General features: G+C 45.5%; 1 long non-coding RNA gene across 1 annotated transcript; it reads right to left on the bottom strand.

Annotated features, from left to right (window-relative positions):
* Positions 1–572: 572 nt before the first annotated feature.
* On the bottom strand, positions 573–11,741 carry LOC117662578 (uncharacterized). The gene is made up of 2 exons (XR_015731780.1): positions 11,389–11,741; positions 573–3,746 (listed from the first exon to the last, which is right to left on the bottom strand). It is a non-coding gene; the product is annotated as an uncharacterized LOC117662578 (long non-coding RNA).
* Between the last annotated feature and the right edge of the window lie 1,524 nt (positions 11,742–13,265).

Below are 13,265 nucleotides of genomic sequence, written 5' to 3'. Positions count from 1 at the left end.
ATACAAAGTCAGCTTATTGCCCCCACAAACTGGGCCCTCATTTTACCTACCTTAGAAAGGATGGAAGGCTGAGTCAACCTTGAGCCTGGTAAGATTCGAATCTGCAGAAATTGCAGGCAGCTGTTAATAACAGGGTGCATTAAACCACTGTACTACCAAGGATGACAGCAATACGAGCCAGTTATATCGAAAAGAATTTCATTGATTGTAAGAAAGATGAGCTGAGTTAGAGAGGAGCTATCTTATTTGGGTTATCTAGTTTTGGAAATTTAGGTATTGAAATTTGATATTGTTAAATTTTAAATGTCATATACCATATATTTTTAGACTGTTTGTTTTATCTTGAAAAGGCCTTCGGGCTATTCAATAAAAGATTGGGGGAAAAAGAAACATAACCATATCGACTGTAATCATCCACAATGGTTAGGAAGAATTTCTTTCTCTATATCTAATGGATGGTCTCAGTGGTCCTACCATGTGCACCAGTTGGAATAGAGTCAGTAGTTCGCCCTGATTTTTTTGGTCTCGCTTTGACCTTAATTTTACAACACTTACACACAGAACACTCCAAGTAATTTTCACAACTTTTTACTTTTAAACCCTCGGCGCATTCCAACATTTTCTTGACAACTGGGAAACTGATATGCCCTAGTTTTCTATGGAGAAGGCGAGCACAATTGTTGTGTAAGGGTTTGCCTACAGATATTTTACTTTTACTTGGTAAATTACAGTTGGTTGTTCCCTCTGTTTTTCTGTTTCCTTCTGCCTCATCAACAGCGTTTATGTTAACGCTTCCCTCCTTATTTTCTTTGGGTGTAAAGTAAGGTAGCCCGTTGTATGCTTACTTCCCCAATGTTTTCCCCCTGATGAATATATATACTCTGCGTTCCTTAAACATCACTTCGGTGTTTGTGTCTTGTGTGAGCTTTGTGGTTGCCAGCACGTTGTATGGAATCTCTGGCACATGTAATACCCCCTCTATTTCTTCTATTCCTGGGATATGTATGCTTCCTTTATCTATTACTTTAGCCCTGCTTTGGTTGGCTACTCTGATCTCAAAATCTGTCTCTGTAAGAGTGGTGAATAATCTTGGGTCATGTGTGGTATGGTTAGTGGCTCCTGAGTCTAGGAGCCACATGTTCTCGTATGTTCTTTGCAGGGTGAAAAAAAAAATCAGATTTTTTTTGATTTAAATTGGATTTTTTTGATTTAAATTGGATTTTTTTTTATTTTTATCGAATTTATTTTAATAAAAAACTTTTGGGGTAAAAATCTATCGTAAGATGGTTTTCTATTTAAGATACATAAATAATTTAGTTTATTCAGCATGAAATGGAGCTTAGTTATGTAGCATGAGGCTGCATATTCTGCAACACTGGGACTATCGGTGAGTCCACAGTGGGTCAAAGGAGTAGCAGAGATGACAGTTGCTCTTTAAAAATTATGATTTAAATCGAGTTGATTTAAATCAAGCCTTTTTACTAGTGATTTAAATCAGGATTTAAATTGTGATTTAAATCAACTCGATTTAAATCAAATCCATCCTGGTTCTTTGCCTGGTGTTTGTGTCCTCGTGTTTAAAGCCGTACATTGATTCTGTGTGTCTATCTCGTGAACTGTCTCTATGTTCATTATTTCTCCTGGTGTTGGGAGACGACCCACGCTCTCTTTCCCTAAACGTTCTGTTATCTGGTGAGCGTCCCCCTTGGTGCCTCCTTCCGGGCTCAGGTCTCTCCCTGCGATCAGTGTACCCTTTGTTTCTGTGGTTCCTGGGACAATTCCTTTTTAAATGGTTCCTAGAACCGCAAGAAAAGCATTCCTGGGTATTCCTTATCCTATCTTGCAATTCGACTCTTTTTACAGGCCTGGGTTCTCTTCTAGATAGACGGCGGTCTCTTCTCAGGTTATCTTCCGCAATCAAGCGATTTGTGAGTGTGCTCAGGGACATCTGTTCCATGGTTAGGCTATCTAATTGAGTTACAAAGTTGTCCCAGCTAGAGTCCAATGAATTTATAATAATACTCATCATGCTCCCTTCAGTTATTATCTCCCCCCTTTGCAGTAGTTCAGCCCGGGTAGCGTTAAGTTTCAATATGTGTTCGCTCATGGGGACCCCTGGCCTGAGTCTGGCAGAGTGAAATTGTCTGGATATTCTAGTTGTGGTTGCTCTGCTTTGACTGTAGAATAAACTGTATATTTTTTGCATAACTTCGTACACAGTTAGGTTGTTACCTATGGTAGGGTACATAAGGGGTGGTATACTAGTTAACAATAGACAGAATGCCTTGCGGTGGAGACAATCAATCTCAAATGACCAAGGCTTTTTTGGAGGTTCAGAAATTAAGAAAAGTACATTTTCTCTCATAAAAATAAGTTGTAACTGCTGGCTCCATTCTAAAAGGTTTCCTCCATCTATTTGTAATTTTGGGAAATTAATAGGTAGTGTTCCAAAATTGTTAGAATAATTACTTTCTGAGGGTAGCTGTCCATGGCCTAGAATGTGAGTGAATTCACGGTAGGGCAATGGGATGCTTAAGTGAATGCAAAAAACCCTGTCAGTCATTTTTTTTTCTTCTCTCTTTGCAGGTGAGGACTGAGCATGCGCGAAGCTCATTTCGCGCTGGAAGTCGTCGGGTGAGGAGCTCGCGGCCACGGCTCCCAGGCCTAGGCGTAGGCCTGTCAATGGGATGTTGGATTCACCCCTTGCACACCTGGACTCCACGCTGGACGCGGGGAGTTGCTGCTGGGCGGCTGGATCCCCGGTGAAGATCGGCAGAAGGCGTGGCGGCATGGCGGTTGTTGAATGAGGACCATCGGAGCTCAGTGTTTCTGCGGTGGCGGCAAATCCCGGTCCACGGATGCTGGCCCCTGGATGGGCAGAGAAGCCCGGTGGAGGTCGTAGAATGGGTGAGTTGCTGATTTGGTTTTCTTTTCTTGGGTCTCGTTCCGGCGGTAGTAGGGGTGGTGAGTTCGAGTCCTGCCGCGTAGTTGATTTGTAGGCGGTCGGTGTTTTTTTCTCTTCGCGGTAGTGTATCTCTTCTCTAGGTAGTGATGGGGTCGGTGTTTCGTTGCCGGCAGTCATTCTGGTGTGTTTTTGGCTTTCCGGGTTCCTTTTGTAGTTTGTGATTTGCGCGGGAGGCTTGAACGCGGAGCCGAAGGCTGCCACTAGAGTCTCGATGGCTTTTTCTATCTCGAACTCAGTAGGCGAGCTCCTGTTGCCTTGTATTTGTTTTTCATAGTTGTTTTCAGGGTGTCCCCTGTTTGTTTTAGGGTTCTGGGTGATTCGCGTCGTTAAGTTTGAATTCCGGCTTTCTATTGGTTGTTGGCCATTCCAAGATGGCCGCCGGAGAAAAAGCGCGGGAACGGATTCAGCTAGCTCTGGGTCGTCCGATTGAGGTAGCCTATCCTTTACTGAAGTGGTGATTTCTTGAATCATCGCTGGGGCTTCAATAGTTGTTCCATGGCTTACAAGGAAGTTTTGGAGGTTAGCGATAAGACATTCTTCGCTGGCGGACGCCTCCATTAACCTCAGTATGGACAGTCTTAGTTCATCTCCTCTATCCTGCTCACTCTCAGTTGATGTGGCTCTTGTTGTGGCACCTTTGGGTATCAGTTGTGCAGCCATTTCCCTGGTGAAGGCTCTTGTGTTCACTCTGTTTATTTTTTCAGAGTAAGCATTTGGTTCAGTCATTATTCAGAGTGATGGGTAACTTGAAAGTAAATCTTTGGTCACAGTTGTTTTCCTGCTGGTGGAACAAGAAAGAAAATGAGAACATTATGACCTTTCGAGAAACACAGAAAATCACAAAATTGTTGAAGGCAAGATGCTGACATCTGTGAAGTGCTCAGAGAGTGCTCTGAACCACTATGTATCTAAGTCAAAGCTACTTTTGTCCCCAAATCCAAGCATTCTGCCGGAGGGGAAAAGATCTGGGAGGAGGGAGAGCCCCAAGTGATCCCGCAGAGATCCTCCAAGGAAAAAGTGGGATTCACAGAGAGAAGCGGAGATCCAGATAGTGGGAGGGGAGAGGCTGGGCGGGAGGGCTTCTGCTCTCCTCCTTGGCTCTGCCTGTCTTGAAGCCGTACCTCTTCTTTCCTGCCACCCCTTCTTTCCCCTCCTCTCTAATCTCCCCTCCCAGCCAGGACCACATGCTCTGAAACCTCCCCTGTTCCTTTGATGGGCGTTGGTGTGGAGGGTTCCTCTGCCCATGGGAAGAGTGTCCCTCTCTGCAGGCTGGAAGCGGGATTTCCTAATCCCCAGAGACCCCCAAGACAGGAAAGAGGAATGTTTGGGGGAGGAACCCAGATCTCATTCTTCTTCCCATGGAGGCGACACAATACAAGAGGGAAACAAGCCAGCCAAGCCACTGCAAAATGGAAATGATTTTTTATTTTTATTTTTATTGATTGATATCCACCTTTTATTATTTTTACAGTAACATATCCCACACATCTTCCATTACCTAATTTACCTCACAACAAGAGAGTGACTGGCCCAGCTGGCTTTCATGGCCAAGGCGGGACTGGAACCCATGGCCTCAGGCTTTGTAATGCAGGGCCTTAAGACTAGGCCATACTGGATGTCCTGGGTGTTGATTGGGAATGGTCATCTTTTAAGATGGAGGGGGTTCAGCTCCCAGAATTCATGCTGGCTGGGGAATTCTGGGAGTGGAAATCCATGCAGCTTAAAAGTTGTCAAGGTTGAGAAACACAGCTACGGACTTATGTAAACATGCATCAGTGTCCAAGTAGACACACATACGTGTTTGAGGAGTGTGTTTATCAAAATCTTCCCCCATTCAAGGAGGATAGAATAGAATAGGATAACAGAGTTGGAAGGGACCTTGGAGGTCTTCTAGTCCAACCTCCTGCTTAGGCAGGAAACCCTACACCACTTCAGACAAATCGTTATCCGACGTCTTCTTAAAAACCTCCAGTGTTGGAGCATTCACAGCTTCTGGAGGCAAGTTGTTCCACTGATTAATTGTTCTGTCAGGAAATTTCTCCTTAGTTCTAAGTTGCTTCTTTCCCTGATCAGTTTCCACCCATTGCTTCTTGTCCTACCCTCAGGTGCTTTGGAGAATAGCTTGACTCCCTCTTCTTTGTGGCAGCCCCTGAGATATTGGAACACTGCTATCATGTCTCCCCTAGTCTTTCTTTTCATTTATTTATTTATTTATTTATTTATTTATTTAATTAATTTTTATACCGCCCCCTCTCCCGAAGGACTCGGGGTGGTGAACAGCCAAAATTAAAAAACATGCAATATAAACATTAAAATAGTATAAAACAAAATTAAATTTATCTTTGGCTTCCCCCAATTAAAAAAACCCCTTACCCATAAAATTCACCAATTAATTTTTTTTTTTTTAACCCAGCCCGGCTTGCTGAAATAAAGAAGTCTTCAGGGCCCGGCGGAAGGTCCGGAGGCAGGGCCGGATTTAGATTGAAAGAGGCCCTAGGCTATTCCACTTATGAGGCCCTTTCACCAGTGGTGGGATTCAATTTTTTTAACAACAGGTTCTGTGGGCGTGGCTTAGTTGGGGGTGTGGCTTGGCAATCATGTGACTGGCTGGGTGTGGCTAGCTAGTCACGTGACTGTGTAGGCGTGGGTAGCTCATCATGTGACCGGGTGGGCGTGACTATGTGCATAGACTTTTTTCAGAGGGCTGAAAAAAGTCATTTCTGACTGGGCCTCACACTTTTGACCGGTCCTCACACTTATGACCATCCTCACATTTATGCCCATGCAGCTTTCTTAACAACCATGTCACTCATTTCACAACTGCTTCTCTTCACCATGGTGACAAGATAGGGCAAAAACGTAAAATGTGAGGACAGTCGTAAATTCGAGGACTGGTCAAAAGTGCGAGGACCAGTCAAAAATAACTTTTTCAGCCCTCTGAGTAGTCCATATGCACAAAAGGACTACCCAGAGGGCTGAAAAAAGTCATTTCTGACTGGGTCTCGCACTTTTGACCGGTCCTCACACTTATGACCATCCTCACATTTATGACCGTGCAGCTTTCTTAACAACCATGTCACTCATTTCACAACTGCTTCTCTTCACCATGGTGACAAGATAGGGCAAAAACGTAAAATGTGAGGACAGTCGTAAGTTCGAGGACTGGTCAAAAGTGCGAGGACCAGTCAAAAATAACTTTTTCAGCCCTCTGAGTAGTCCATATGCATAAAAGGATACAGCAATAGAGAGGGATGAAGGAATGGAAGGGAAATTAGAGTAGGAGTGAGGGTAAGAGAGGGAGGAAGAGAGGAGGAGAAGGAGAAAGGAAGAGGAAGTAGGGAGGAGAAGAAGAGGGGGGGAAGAGAAAGTAAGAAGAAAAGAAAAGAGAGAGGTGGTAGGTTTGAGGAGAAAGATTGCTGTACAATAAAAAAGATGAAAGGGAAGAAAGCCAACCCCAAACAAATATAAAGATATTAAGATAAAGAATGAATTGTTAAACTTTAAAGAATAAAAGAGAACAAATATGAATAAATAACAATAATTAGAAACACACATACAAACATACAATGTATTTTCTTTGAACAGAGTATTTGGCCGGTTCACAAATTTTAACAGTGTTTAGTCATTTCAATTAAATTTACAATTTCTATATTTCTTTTTTGCCATATTTATTCCTCATCAATTTTTGTAAAAAACCAATATTACCCTTCATCCTCATCTCTAATCTTAATCAAATTCAATTTTTCCCTTCTATTCTATATTATACCCCTTCCCATTGTCATCTATTTTTATATCCATCCTCACATTGGTTAATTATGTAATATTAGTTGTTTAATATAAATTCAACATTTTAATATAAATCAATTAGTTATATAACTACCTTTTTTGTATATTAATCAATATGCATATGAATATTCCAATTATTTCCATGCAATCCAATTTCTTACAAATCCATTAATTATATTTACCAATAATAATAAACCAAATAATTTCCCCCATATATTCCTCCAAACCACAACTTAACCATTTCTGCTTTCAGAAATATACAATTAATAGTATCTCAATTATTACAATTCCCTAGTTAAATAGAGCTTTTTTTCTTTTGTGTTTTAAAATCCTGAAGTCTCCTCTTCCCTAAATTTCCCATTGTTTGCACCTACCTTTTTTGGTGAGGAAAAAGAAAAGAATTCTGCCTGCCTAATTTTCCAACCTTGCAGCAACAGCAAAGCAGTTTCAGTTTCGTTTCTCAGCAATGCTAGGGGGAAAAAAATCAGCACTCTTTGCAAGGAAGCAGAAGAGCCCTGAGCAAAACAGCTGAGACAAATCAGCTGAGAGCCGGGAGGCCAATTAGCCTATGCTGAAGCTCCGTGGGCTAATAAAATTACAAAAAAAACACCGAACCCTTTGTTAAATTGCTGGCTCCCCCGCCCCTCGCCCACCACTATTTATTGGCAATAAATAGTGGTGCGGAGGGGCGGGGCAAGCCAGCAATTTAACAAAGGGTTCAGCTGCACCACTGGCTCTAGGGCGGCCCTTTGAAGCCCCAAGGCAAGAATTTGAAGTTTTTTTTTCCTCTAGCCATCGGAGGCAGCAATAGATGGGGAGTGGGCGGGGTAAGCGAACGGCCGGCGATCCAACAGAGCAGAGTGAGGGTGAGTGAAGGTGTGGAAGCTGCTTTCTCCATCCTGCTCTCTTGCGTCTGGAGCCGGTGGGGAACCACGTGGCAGCCCACGTGGATCCCAGGCAGCGGAACTCAAGGCTAGGGAAGGGGTGGGCAATTGTGGCTCTTTTACAACCTGTGGCCTTCAACTCCCAGAATTCCTGAGACAGCTTGGCTGAATTCTGGAAGTTGAAGTCCACAGGTTGTAAAAAAGCCACAATTGCCCACCCCTGGGCTACGGTAGGCTAGCGCCGCGTGGGTGGGAGGTGAGGGGCGGGCGAGCCAGCAATTTAACAAAGGGTTCGGCCGAACCCCCTAGAACCCCCAGAATCCCACCACTGTGTAGGCCCCTCTTGATCTTGAGGCCCTAGGCTGAAGCCTAGTTAGCCTATAGGAAAATCCGGCCCTGTCCGGAGGTCCAGGATCAGTCGTATCCCTGGGGGTAGCTCATTCCAGAGGGTGGGTGCCCCCACAGAGAAGGCTCTTCCCTGGGGGGGGTCGCCAGCTGACATTGCCTGACCGACGGCACCCTGAGGAGGCCCTCTCTGTGGGAGTGTATTGGCCGGTGGGAGACTATCGGTGGCAGAAGGTGGTCTCGTAAATAACCGGGCCCTAAGCCATGGAGCGCTTTGAAGATGAGAACCAATACCTTGAAGCGCACCCGGAAGACCACTGGAAGCCAATGCAGCTCGCGCAGGAGAGGTGTCACGTGGGAGCGCCATGTCGCCCCCATAAGTACCCGCGCGGCCGCATTCTGCACCAGTTGGAGCCTCCGAGTGCTCCTCAAGGGGAACCCCATGTAGAGAGCGTTGCATACTAGACATACCCAGTTCCTGCAACCATTCTTCATACGTTTTAGCCTCCAATTCCCTAATCATCTTTGTTGCCCTTCTCTGCACTCTTTCTAGAGTCTTTTTTACATTGTGGCGACCAAAACTGGATGCAGTATTCCAAGTGTGGCCTTACCAAGGCATTATAAAGTGGTATTAACACTTCATATGATCTTGATTCTATCCCTCTGTTTAAGCAGCCTAGAACTATGTTGGCTTTTTTGGCAGCTGCTGCACACTGCTGTCTCATATTTCAATGGTTGTCCACTAGGACTCCAAGATCTTTATCTAGTGGTAGGTTATGGTCTACTTTATCAAATGTCTTACTGAAGTCCAAGTAAATTATATGGACGGCATTTCTCTGGTCCACTAATTTTGTCACTTTGTCAAAAAATGCAATAAGATTAGTCTGGCATGATCTGTTTTTGACAAACCCATGTTGGCTTTTGGTTATTACTCTGTTTGCTTCTCGGTGTTAGCTGATTTGGTGCTTGATTATCTTTTCCAGAACCTTCCCCGGTATTGAGGTCAGGTGTCAACTCGCAAAGCATCCCTGGCCTGCTCTCCAGTTGCCATAGGCAAGGGGGATGGGAAACCAACGGAGCATGGTAGCCAAAACCAGAAGCACATTTCAGACATATCTCTCTCAAGGCTGTCTCCCAAAGTTACCCAGCGCAGCTGGAGGGGAGAGATCTCTACAACCTGCAAAATTGCTCCGTTGGCGAATGTGATTGATGACACACTCTGTGGAGAAGGGGGAAACAGAGTCATGATTGCGGCATAAATTACGTGGGGCCAGAGTTGGCTTCACTTTTAACATGCTGACATGAATCTCCTAATAAATAACTAAATTTCTTTTGAAGCTTGGCTCGAGGCTCATGATTTAATTAGGACATCTGTCGGAACCCTGATAGGTCTATGGTTTCCTGGATCTAGTTTTTTTTTTCTTTTTTTGAAGACGGGAACTACATCAGCTCTTTTCCAGTCCTCTGGCAGTTCCCCAGTGCTCAAGGATCTTTGAAAGATATAGTTCAGCCCCGCCCCTTGACCATCTCTTCTCCTTCCCTACGTGCTCTGAAACTCTTTGTGTGTTTTTGTGATTGTGTGTGTGTGTGTCTGTATCTGTGAGCACGCTAGAAACTGAAGCTCTGCAGATGCCCTGAAAGAGTTTGGCAAAAAGGCCCCATAAGAGTTGAAGGGTCCTTGAGGGCTCCCTGAGATTGGTGGTTGGTTGCTGCCCTGATGATGTTACCTAGTTTGGGCAATGAGACATCTCCGGGGAAACACTGAAGCTCAGAGACCATCAAGGATCCCCCATTTCCACCCTTCTCCAGCACTGATTTTAAGGCTCCTGGCGTTTCTAGACTTGGACAAGAGGGAGGGGGGAATCCTGACCCAGAGGAAGAGCAGCTCTGATGGGAACTCCACCCCCAGGCATGAGAGGGCTCTGCAGGCCACCTCTGCCCTAGATGATAGGCTCAAGATCCAGATGGATCTTGACAGACTTGAACCCTGGGCCGCATCTAACAAAATGAAATTCAGTGTAGCGAAAAGTAAAGTCTTACACTTAGGCAAGAAAAACCAAAAGCACAGGTATAGACTGGGTGAAACCAGGCTTAATAGCAGTAACTGTGAGTGGGATCTTGGGAGTGTAGGAAGTTAGCATCCACCCCTTTCCTGGAAGAGTGAAATATTTTAGGAAATATGAAAAAGGCAGACTATTTTATTTCCCTGGATGAGAAATGGAGAAGCATATTTTAAAGCAGCTCCCACCTTCCTGCCCGCCACCCTTTGTTAATGGGCCAGAGGCAGAAACCCAATCCTTTGTCAAAGGACATTTGCAACACAATAGCAACAGAAACTAACACAATGGAACCCATCTAGACAGAAACTCAGCACATGGCACCTGGGAAGATTACATCAGCCAGCAAGGCTAGCTAAGACCACCCCCCACCCCCTGGGGAGTCTGACAACCAATCAGGATACTCTTTCTGGGCCCCAGGAAGTTCAAAGCCAGAGAGGGCATAAAACCGGGGGGGGGGGGGAGTGGGGGCTCACTGCATCTCGGTCCCTTTTCTGTTCAGGAACTCAAGCCATGTGATCCTGTCCACCATTAAACCATCTTTCCAAGCAGTCTCCATGTTTCCAGTGTCTGTTTCCCCACTTGGAGCTGAACCTAGAAGGAGATTTCTTTCAACAGGAGTCTTAGTGGACAACCTGGTATGAGCCTTGGTAGTACAGTGGTTTAATGCACCCTGTTATTAACACAGCTGCCTGCAATTTCTGCAGGTTTGAATCTCACCAGGCTCAAGGTTGACTCAGCCTTCCATCCTTTCTAAGGTAGGTTAAATAAGGACCCAGTTTGTGGGGGCAATAGGCTGACTTTGTATAAATATACAAAAGTATGAAGGCTATTGCTTAGCGCATTGTAAGCCGCCCTGAGTCTCCGGAGAAGGGCGGCATATAAATCAAATTTAAAAAAAAAAAAAAAATAACGCATGAACAACATGCGTTGAATGTTGCTGAATTTTATGGGTAAGGGGTTTTAAATTGGTGGAAGCCAATATAAATTTAATTTTGTTTTTATAGTATTTTAATGTTTATATTGTATGTTTTTTTAATTTTGGCTGTTCACCGCCCTGAGTCCTTCGGGAGAGGGGACGGTATAAAAATTAATTAAATAAATAAATAAATAAACAAATAAATAAATAAATAAACAAACTCAATTCAGTTAATTTAAATATTTCTTTTCCCCCCAAACTCTCCCCTCCCCATTGCAATGAAGTCAGTCTGTGTTAAGAGCACATTACAAACCTCAACAAACGTTTTAAAGCTCCGTTTACTCCCTTTTTTCCAACTGCACGTGCGGGACATGGGTGCTCAGAGACCTCGTGCTCCGACGGACCACAGAGAGACCTTCTGAAGCAACTTACCCAAAGCTCCTTCCCGGATCCAACCGGAGCTCCCCGGGCAGCCTTTGCCGGGCGAGGAGGGGGCAGAATCAGATCCAGCCCGGAGACGGAGCCTCCTTTGCTCCCCTGGAGGGAAGGCAGGGATCCGTTCCCTGCAGGCAACGCCAGAACCGGATCTCCCGGAGGAGATCTCCCTATCCCTTCCTCCGGGCGGAGAGAAGATCTCCTAGCAGGGGCAGCCTGGAGATCGGAGGGAAAGCAGCCCCACCTGCCCCGAGCCGGACCCAGAAGCCTCTCCCGAGGGATCCAGCGGCGATCCTCCAAGGAAAAAGTGGGACTCGTGGCGGGAAGCAGAAATCCAGCGAGGGGAAGGGGAGGCGGGGCTTCGCCTCTCCTCTCGGGCTCCGCCCCCTCCTTGCAGCCCCGCCCCTTATTGCAGCCTGAGCTCCGCCCCCTCCCAGCCGAGTATCCCCCTGGGCATCGGCGTCCGGGGTGCCTCTGCCCATGCTAAGAGTGCCGTGGAATGCCCGGGCGGGGCTGCCTCCTGCCCAAGCATCCCGGAGGGGAACTGAAGCTCGGCGGTGGCCGCCCAAGAGTCTCGGATCGCGGCGTTTGCTGAGGCTGGAGAAGGAGGGAAGTCCCGAGGGATCCCTTGGGGTGGATCCAAAGGTCCTGGAAGTGGATCTGGGCGGCTGCTCCCGCCCCCCTCCATCCCTCTCTGCCTTTCCCATCCTATGGATCCCTGCAGGTGTTTTGTGTGTGGGGGGGTCTCTACCGCCATCGCCTCCCGGAGCCAGATGGTCGCCCAAGTGCAGCTTCGCCTCCTCTTCCTCCGCTTCCCCCCAAACCATCATCCCCTCCTCTGGAGGGGGGGGGTCACAAGACACGCAGCCAACTCTGGCAATCTGCCCACGTCGGGTTCACGATCCGTTTTGGATCCTCCCGATATGGGGAAATAGTCTTGTTCCAATGAAATGAAGCTGAAGCTGAAAAAGGCACCCGGAGAAACCTGGTTAAAGTAAGGTGATCAGATTTTAACATTGGTAAAGAAGGACACTATTGACGTGGGTGGGTGGACACGGGGGGGGGGGGATAGTCGTAAGTGCGAGGACCAGTCGTAAGTGCGAGGACCAGTCAGAAATGACTTTTTCCAGCCCTCTGGGTAGTCTCTATGCACATAGGGACTGCTCAGAGGGCTGAAAACGTTGGTTTTTTTTTAATTATTATTGAAAAAGTTTTACAAATACAAATTTTCCCATTCCCCCCCCCTTTCCCTCCCTAACCCTCCCCCATGACTTCCCCAAGGTGAAATCCAAATCCAAATCATATATCATTACCGCCCTTCTATTCTCCCCCCTGTATACTATACATTTCTAGATAACATTATACTATACATTTCTACACAACATTCAACTAAAAGCTATCTGGTACTTCCTAGTTTGGTATTTATTCTGCACATAATCTATCCATTTCTTCCACTCCCATGCATAGGTCTCTTGAGTCCGGTCTTTTAAGTATGCTGATATCTTCGCCATTTCTGCAAAACTGGCCACCTTCAAAGTCCATTCTTCAATAGTAGGCATAACATCCTTTTTCCAATATTGACCAATGAGTAACCTAGCTGCTGTCACCATGTACAATATCAATTTTGTTTCACCCATTGAAAAGCCCTTAACTATGCCCAGTAAAAACAATTGAGGAGAAAATTGGAGTTTTTTCTTCAAAACATTTTGCATAACCCACCAAATTTTTATCCAGAAAGCCTTCACTTTCTTGCAAGTCCACCATATATGATAATATGTAGCATCCAAACAATCACATCTCCAACATTTTGGTTGAACGTTAGGATACATGCATGACAATTTCTTAGGATCTAAATGCCACCTATAAAACATTTT

The sequence above is a fragment of the Pantherophis guttatus genome, chromosome 2, assembly GCF_059756535.1.
Source record: "Pantherophis guttatus breed Tessera chromosome 2, ASM5975653v1, whole genome shotgun sequence".
Taxonomy (NCBI): Eukaryota; Metazoa; Chordata; class Lepidosauria; order Squamata; family Colubridae; genus Pantherophis; species Pantherophis guttatus.
The sequence above is the reverse complement of the archived record's forward strand: the minus strand, read 5'-3'. Positions and strand labels throughout refer to the sequence as shown.